General features: G+C 32.0%; 1 protein-coding gene across 11 annotated transcripts in view; it reads right to left on the bottom strand.

Annotated features, from left to right (window-relative positions):
- The window catches only part of LOC106873723 (nephrin), a 248,522-nt gene extending 241,868 nt beyond the window's left edge, over positions 1 to 6,654 (bottom strand). For all 11 annotated transcript variants that reach the window (XR_008264131.1, XM_052967830.1, XM_014921200.2 and 8 more), the window contains exon 1: positions 6,637 to 6,654. The gene's annotated coding sequence lies outside the window, so the exon portion shown is untranslated. The remainder of the gene's footprint in view (positions 1 to 6,636) is intronic.
- Positions 6,655 to 8,765: the final 2,111 nt, after the last annotated feature.

The following is an 8,765-nucleotide window of genomic DNA, read 5'->3' as shown; positions in this document are numbered from 1 at the left end:
TATATATATATATATATATATATATAATCATCATCATCGTTTAACGTCCTCTTTCCATGCTAGCATGGGTTGGACGATTTGAATGAGGACTGGTGAACCAGATGGCTGCACCAGGCTCCAATCTGATCTGGCTGAGTTTGTACAGCTGGATGCCCTTCCTAACGCCGTATTAGCAAAAGCATTAACAAGGATGGGAGTAATTACAAATTACTAATCAGAACAAGCAGCCTTGTTTCAGACTCACTGTACACATATTCTTGCAGATCTTGTGTGCACATGTATGAATGATGGCCTGCACATGTTAGAATAATTTTGTTGTAATTTACAACTTATTTCAGAGAAGATTATGGTTTGTTATAACACACACTGGCAATCTTCCTGTAAACCAACTTCACTAAACTAGTCTATTTCCCTATCAAGAGTCAGTCCATCTTAATTTACACAGTTAATGCTCATGTGGAATATGCAATCTTATTTCTCAATACTTCAAGAAATGACTATTTTAATCTTTTCTGTTAACTGATATCTTTGCAGCATTTAATTTTTATTTTCTTTTACATTTGTGTATCTTTGCTGTTGTCATTAACAGTTGAGAGCTCTGAATTTTATTGTTCTTCAGTGATTTTACACATTGTTTAAACCTTAAACTGTTCCAATACCAAATATTTTGACCAGGAACTCTTTTCACATTTCCACAGTAGTTGACATTCCATGAATTATTTACTGGATCCTGACAATACTGATTTTCTAACATCAGTGGAGCGTCTTCAAATAGTATTGTTGAAAAGATTGGCCCCAGTAAGCAACTAGTACTTATTCTGTTGAAAGGGACAGTTAACATCAGAACATAAAGTTTGACAGCTAAATTACGCTACTTTGTCCACCATTCTACCAATTCTGACAAATAACTATTTTATCCAGATAATAGTTTCATTTTCGTTTTGTTGTTATTTTATCATTACTTTTTTTTAAACTTCAAAAAGGTCTTTCATTCATCTATTGAAAGAGTTATTGATTTTAATTCTTTAACTATTTCCACCTTTATAATATTGCCATAAGCACAAATTTCAACTTTAGATCTGTCTGCCATTAAATTTTTCTCATATTTAATTGTTTATATTTTTCGTACGTAGTTGTTTGCTTTTCTTGTTATGATAGTTCAAATTTTATTAGTTATTTGTTTGTCTATTTTGCATTTATTCAATCTGTCTTCCTGGTTTATGCTTATAGTAATCATAATTTAAATGCTCAGCTCATTTTGTTTTGTTTCCTTCTTTCTCGTTTGTTGTTTGTATTTCTTTATATATATTTCTTCTACTTTTACGTCTGACACCTTTAAGATAAATCTTGTTAAATTAACTAGGATGTTAGAGGCAAAGTTACTAAGAAAACAGGATTATTTACTCAATATATAAGTATAAAATGTAGTCGTATTCTAAGGCAGAATGTACTTAAGATATTCATTTAATATGGTCATGTTCTTTTCTCTGTATCTTGTTTGTTCACACATTTCGTGAAGAATAAAATCTGACCCTTTATTTAGATTATTTCTTAAAGTTGTAGTTTTTATACTTCAATTTTAGTCCTATCTAAAGCATCAAATTTAAAAAAATGCTTCAAGCACCTTTTTTTCTTTTACTATTTGTTACAAGTTGAGTTACTGTAGAGTTGGTTTCATTTGCACTCCATTAGTGCATTTACTTTTTGTGTGGTAGTCAGCCAACAGTGCAGATGTTAGCAATACATTCACAAACTAAAGAGCAATGAAATAAACAAACAAAAATTTTAAAAAACCCACACAACTTTATGCAAAAATAAGTTACAGATACCCACAAACATATTTATGCCTGTTTTTTCTTTATTATCACATCTGATGTTAAAGCGTTTTTTTTTTGTTTCTTATTTCATTTGATGGTAATGGATATTTTTTAAGGTTGTGGAATATTTGTATATAACTTTACTCAACCTGGTACTACTGCCCCAAACCTTTCTTCCTAATGTTATCTGTATTATTCTTCATGCGTTATTACTGCTATTATTACAAATATAGGTGGGACATGAGTATCAAGATGAATGATCATTATTATTATTATTATTGTTATTCTCTGCCTGTACCAACCACTTGCCAAACAATCATCCAAAAAATACATACAAGAGAAGTTATGATGAGCAGGTTTCTGATTACATATGCTGAAAACAAGTAAACACACACATGTTTGTGTGTGTATGTATAAAATTGGAGTTGAATTAGCATATGGTCAATGTTCTATAAAGGATGTATCAGAAAGGAAGACTTATATTTCTGAAACCTTGAGATTGCCAGATGTTTTCCAAACATCTAAACATATAGGTCAGTAATCTTGTACCAATTTATTATTATAAATGCAAAGAGTGCCAATTGCTTCTGAATCTGCCAAAATTTTGACATTTATATCTTTTAGACCTTAATTCTATTTTAAAATCATTGTATGTAAAGAACTAGTTATCTAAGAGGATGGTTATATCTCTCTGTAGGCATGCTTTCATCCTTTGCTTTACAATGGTCTCTGGAGTATCTGCTTTGTTTGTGAGGTATGAACCAAGAAGTTACATGACAAAAATAAGTTGTACTCAGTCTTTCATGTACTTTTTTTTTTCCATTCTTTTGTCGGAATGAATAGACTATACTCATGGATTTTGTAGGTATTCTATGATAAATGTGCAGTATAGTGCATTATTTATATTTCATACTAACCAACCATAGGTCAAAATGCCATGCTACCAAGTTTACTGACCATTATAGGAAGAGAAATCCAGCCTTATTTATTTTGATACAAACAGTACTTTTCTAATAATTGTTTAACTTTCAAACAGTTCAGTACTCTATACTTGTATACATAAACAGCAACTTTATTCCAACAATTTCTTTTAGAAAATTACTATTTGTAAATCTCACAACGAGAGATATTCAGCAACAGTACTTTGGAAATCGCGATACATAGATATTGTATTGAGCTGAGTCGGGGTGCTAGGTTCCCCAGTTCGAAAAAAATATAAGGACACAGATCGTGGCATATAGCCAGCTGGAGATGATGTCTCCTGGGGCTAAACTACAGCAACATTTGTCCTAACCCAGGACTGCCATGTTATGTTGGCAGCTGTGCAGTAAGTAGCTTGCTTACTAACCACATGGTTCTGGGTTCAGTCCCACTGCGCAGCACCTTGGGCAAGTGTCTTCTACTAAAGCCTCGGGTTGACCAAAGCCTTGTGAGTGGATTTGGTAGATGGAAACTGAAAGAAGCTTATCATGTGTGTGTGTATATATATATATATATATATATATATATATATATATATATGTGTGTGTGTGTGTATGTGTGTGTGTGTGTGTGTGTGTTTGTCCCCCCAGCTTCGCTTGACGATGCCGGTGTGTTTATGTCTCCATAACTTAGCGATAGAATAAGTACTAGGCTTACAAAAAATAAGTTCTGGGGTTGATTTATTTGATTAAAGGCAGTGCTCCAGCATGGCTACAGTCAATTGACTGAAACAAATAAAAGAATCTTTACCAGAATTTCTTTTGTTTATTGTCTGCTATAGTTTTTTTATTCCTTTTTTTTAACTACACAATTTGTTTCCAATCTGTTTTCCTTTCCTAAAGATATTGTTAATACCAAGGGATTGTTATGCCTTTTAACACAAATCTTTCCAATCAAGTATTCTGCATTCAGACAGAATACCAACAGTTTACCTCTTTTTCTCGCAAACACACACAAGCCTTCTGTCATTTCCATCCATATTCAATTCTTTTATGCTTTTGGTTCTGCTTCTTAATCTTGTAAGCTAATGATGGAACAAATTTGCCTGAGGTAACCCAGAGTGTCTATCTACAACATTTATTTTTAAATCTAAACAATTAAAGATTTCACTTTGTTGAATTTTATATTTATACTGCTTAACCTTCAGCTCATGTGAAATCAAGAAAGCATTTCTTTTTTCTCTTCTTTCCTTTAAAAATCAGATTTCCTTCTATGAATCATTCATCCCAATATCTTGATCACCAAACTTCCATTCTCAAACGCTGATCACATGATCTCTTTTAATGAAGTCACAACCTTTCTCAATCTCTCTCTCTCTCTCTCTCTCTCTCTCTCTCTCTCTCTCTCTCTCTCTCTCTCTCTCTCTCTCTCTCTCTCTCTCTCTCTCTGTCCCTTTCTCATCCATACTCACTTCTACACTAATTAACATCCAGTGCTAACTTATATAAGATAAGATTTTTCCCCACCTCTTTGCAGCAAATCATGATGAACTACAAAATAGAAGATAGTACCCCTTCCTTACCAAAAACTTCGATAGTACTAGTGTTACCTATCACATAGCAGTATCTCATTTGTGGAGAATACTATCAAACAATAGCACTATATTCCTTAGTATATTTCTCTTCAAACGTCTTTACATATAATCTGTATACTGAAAAATTCATACTTTCATGTTCATGATTGAAAGTGGGTGCAATATACCTCCACCACACACACACACACAAAAACCAGTAGAAACACATCTCATTTTAAAACATGGAAATCAATGGTAAAATATGTCTTGTGTAACAGAATTCTATGTAATAAGACTTTCAGGAATGTGGAATTCTGTGACTGAGGCAATGCCCATATATATATATACCAAGCAAACTTTGACAACTATTCTTTTCCATTGCTATGAATAACTTTTACATGTCTGTCATGAGGTGATATTCTCTTAATGACTCTACTTAGCATCTCTGTATCTGCTCAAGTATGTATTGAATTATATTCAATAAAACAACGCCAACAGCTCTACAATCAATGTCTTTCAAATAATTTATTCTAAAACACTTCCAGTTCACCTAGAATTTACATTTAACTGTCATTTAGATTTCATTTACTCTGATGGTCTTACAATTAGCTACATTTTATCACTTTTTGCTAATCTTACAGACATACTTCCTTTGATTTGTAAGTCTTCCCAACCTTCATTATTTGTCCTCCATGTTTTAATGCCATAGCATCCTCCACTAGCAAAGCTGGCTTATGTGATAACACCATCATATACTGCCAGATGAAAATGGCTTTTTTGGAACCTTTTGGGTTGGAAGTCCTTTTCATACTACACCTTTATTCTTATTTTCTTTTTATCCCATATAGACATGGCAAACCTCCCTGAAGTCACATGACAGTGTGCATCTAATGCAAAAAAGTAAAATATAATCCAACCTTAGAAAAATGATTTTTTGCAAAAATTTACATGTTAGTAAAGTCCAGTGCCATGTTTGCTTTTCCTTTCTTTTAGCAAACATTTCAAATATTATCCACTACATAACCATTAGTTATTATAGTGTGGAGGCACAATGGCCCAGTGATTAGGGCAGGTGAACTTGTGATTATAGGATCGTGGTTTCCATTCCCAGACCAGGCATTGTGTTTATTGAGCAAAAACACCTAAAGCTCCATGAGGCTCTGGCAGGGGATGATGGCGAACCCTGCTGTACTCATTCACCACAACTTTCTCTTGTTCTTTCTTCCGGTTTCTGCTGTACCTTTACTTAAAATGGCTAGCCTTGCCACACTCTGTGTCACACTGAATCTCCCTGAGAACTATGTTAAGGGTACACATGCCTGTGGAGTACTCAACTACTTGCACATTAATTTCACGAGCAGGCTGTTCCGTTGATCGGATCAACTGGAACCCTTGTTGTCATAACCAACGGAGTGCCATGATTATAGTAAACCACATTTTTTCTTGTTTGCTCTTCCACTTATAACCCAATTTTAGTGCAAGAAAACTTCACACAGGTTTGCATCATATTTCTGACTCTAAAATAAAATTCATACAGAAGTCTTAAGACAAATGTGTAACAAACTAATATTCTTTTAGAAGTGCCTTTGCTCATAATATCTGGGGTGGCACTACTATTGAATTAATTTAAGATTATTTAAATCAATCAGAATAAACTAAATATTTCAATGCTATCCAGTTTAATTGTAATTCCTTAATTACACATTCCAAATATGTATTTATCATCCATGAAAAGTTATCTACAAGCAGAAACTTATTGTTTATTTCTCAAATATAATTTCACTTCTATTTTGTAAGATGTTGCTATTTTTCAATTGCCTGGATTATCTTATGTATTCAGAGAGATTCACTTTAAATATATACTCCTTGAGAGAAAAGAAATTTTTAAAAAAATGTTTAAATATTCCTGAGTATATGAAACATAAATACAACATAAATCTAAGTGAAAATGAACTAAAATGTATATTAATCACTAAAGTATATGTGCTTAAGGAGGGTAGCAAAATAACAATGGATATTATTGCAGCTAATATTGCTGCTATAGCTGGTGCACTAAACAAGTGAGAGATTAAAAGATTCTAATAATGGTAATTTTATATCATTCATTACTGAAACAATAGTGTGTTGATCTTTATTCAAGGAAAGAATGGAATCAGTTAGCACGAAGATAGTTGATTCGTTCACTTTTCATTATGTTAGAACAATTCTGCGTACAATGCTAAAAATTTCACTTTGAAAGAAAAATTAAAGGTAAAAATGCAGAAGTCTATAAAGGAAACCTGTGAAGAAAACAATAGCACATTTAAACTGTCTCAATCAACATACCTCATTACAATTGTATTTCAAGGAGGGAGGAAATATTGCAGGCTTACCTGAAACAAACAGAAAAAAAATATATAATTTAATACATGCTGATTCAAGAAATAAATAAATATAAATCATAAGGAACGATACACAAAAATTTAAGAGAATTAGTTGAGCAATTTTACTGGTTGTTGGTTGAAACTATATCAGACATTTTCTTGCTAATAACAGGCAGTATTTAAGTTACAAGTGTATGAAACCAGAAAAAGTGTTATGACATTAAGTGTGAAATTTATCTTAATGAGATGACAGTTTCGTGACTACATATCTATAGTAACACTTGAGAAATTCAGTATCTTACAACAAACAGGATTTACTTACTTAAGAGATAGTCTACTGAAAATAGCTTTTATTTGATGATAATTATTATCATTACTACTTTTCCAATATAACATTATTATTGTTTGAATTTTAAATATTATTTCAATACTTTCAGTGACACTTTAAAGCCACTTCCTAACATAAAATCACATGAAGTGGATATCGGAAAATCTGATATATGAAATATATTACGCAAACTCAGCAGAGATATCCTTTGAACATCTCAAATGTAAATCAGAATTTTGTTAGAAATGGCATACAGTAATAAAATGTAAGAAAAAGTCAGGAAAATACAATTCTTCATGTTACTTTAAGAGAAGATTAACCATATGAACCACAAAGGTTAAATAAAAGATTTTTCTCTTTTATTTATCTTTCAAATACAATGTCATGCCATAGAGACATAGTTAAGGTAATATGAACCCAAAATAGAAAGGATCTGCATCAAGTGAGGAAGAAAAAGAGCATCATTTTTGAAGTACAAGTGACAGGAGAAAATGATTACATATAATATACTAGAATGAAAACAGCTATTTCTAGTGACTATGAACATGACTACAGTACACACACACACACACACACACACACTGCATCTGTTTGGCTTTTGTACACTTCCACATTTGAGGCCAGATAAACTAATGCCCTAATTTGGACATCTGAACATTTATTAGTGAACTTCATTGCATCTAGAAATTCTTCAACTTCACTTAATTTTTAATGGAACACTGTTGTAGAATATTACAATACATAAAAAAAAGTAGGGGTATAATTATTTTATTCATTTAAAGAGAAAGTCATCAGCATGTGCAGAATGTTCTTTCTGTAGATTGAAATCTAAGGGTGTATATAATATTCCCATATATGATTTTCCAGTCATTTATGTTTGTAAAAGAACATTATTGCACATTATTACACAGTGCTATTATATAGTACTATTATACAAAAGCAGCATCTGAAGGCTTTTAAGTATACAAGACCTATTACCTATATTGACTAAAGAAAAATGAGCATAAAATGTAAAAATGATGATACTAATGGAAAGAAGTGTACTAGCTTAAAGAAGTGTAAGCCACATAAAATTAATATACAATAGAATTAAAGATGGATATTATAAACCATTCAGAAACAGCTAATCTCAATTTTCAATAAACAGGGCTTTAAACAAGAGCAAATCAACTGTGTCTTCAGTTTATAATAAAACCAGGAAAAAAAAATTTGTGTAACATAGGAAATATGAAAGCACCAATTATATACAAAAAAGAATTTAAAAACCCACAAGGCATATATATAGTAAAACTGGAGAGTTCATTAAAAGTATAAATTGCTGAAGAACATAGCAATATGCTCCAGTGAGTTTTGTTATAATTTTAGAGTAAGGCTATAAAGTTTATATGCAGAATATAAGAAATACTTAGATCTTCAGAATTTCTAACAAGCAAAGAAAGATTTGAAAGTTCATGAAAACGGTGGCTTTGCATAACCTTTAACTGACCAAAGGAATAGTTATTGCAGGTGAAAGAGCTGCAGCAAATTTTATTCAAACTTGTGCTGACATCATTGAAGAAGGGACTAAAACTGCTTCATACATTTTAAATGGTAATCTGACTGGCTTATTTTAAAAGATGCCAGGAAGAACGTATTAGTTGGAGAGAAAATTCCATCAGAGCATAAAATAGCTTAGTGCTGATGAACACTTGTAGGGGGCAATGTAATTAATGATGTTAAAGTGAATGCAATGCTAGTCTAACATCCTGAGAATCCTGTACTTT

Source organism: Octopus bimaculoides, chromosome 5, assembly GCF_001194135.2.
Source record: "Octopus bimaculoides isolate UCB-OBI-ISO-001 chromosome 5, ASM119413v2, whole genome shotgun sequence".
Taxonomy (NCBI): domain Eukaryota; kingdom Metazoa; phylum Mollusca; class Cephalopoda; order Octopoda; family Octopodidae; genus Octopus; species Octopus bimaculoides.
Note: the sequence above shows the minus strand (reverse complement) of the source record. Positions and strands in the feature narration are given on the sequence as shown.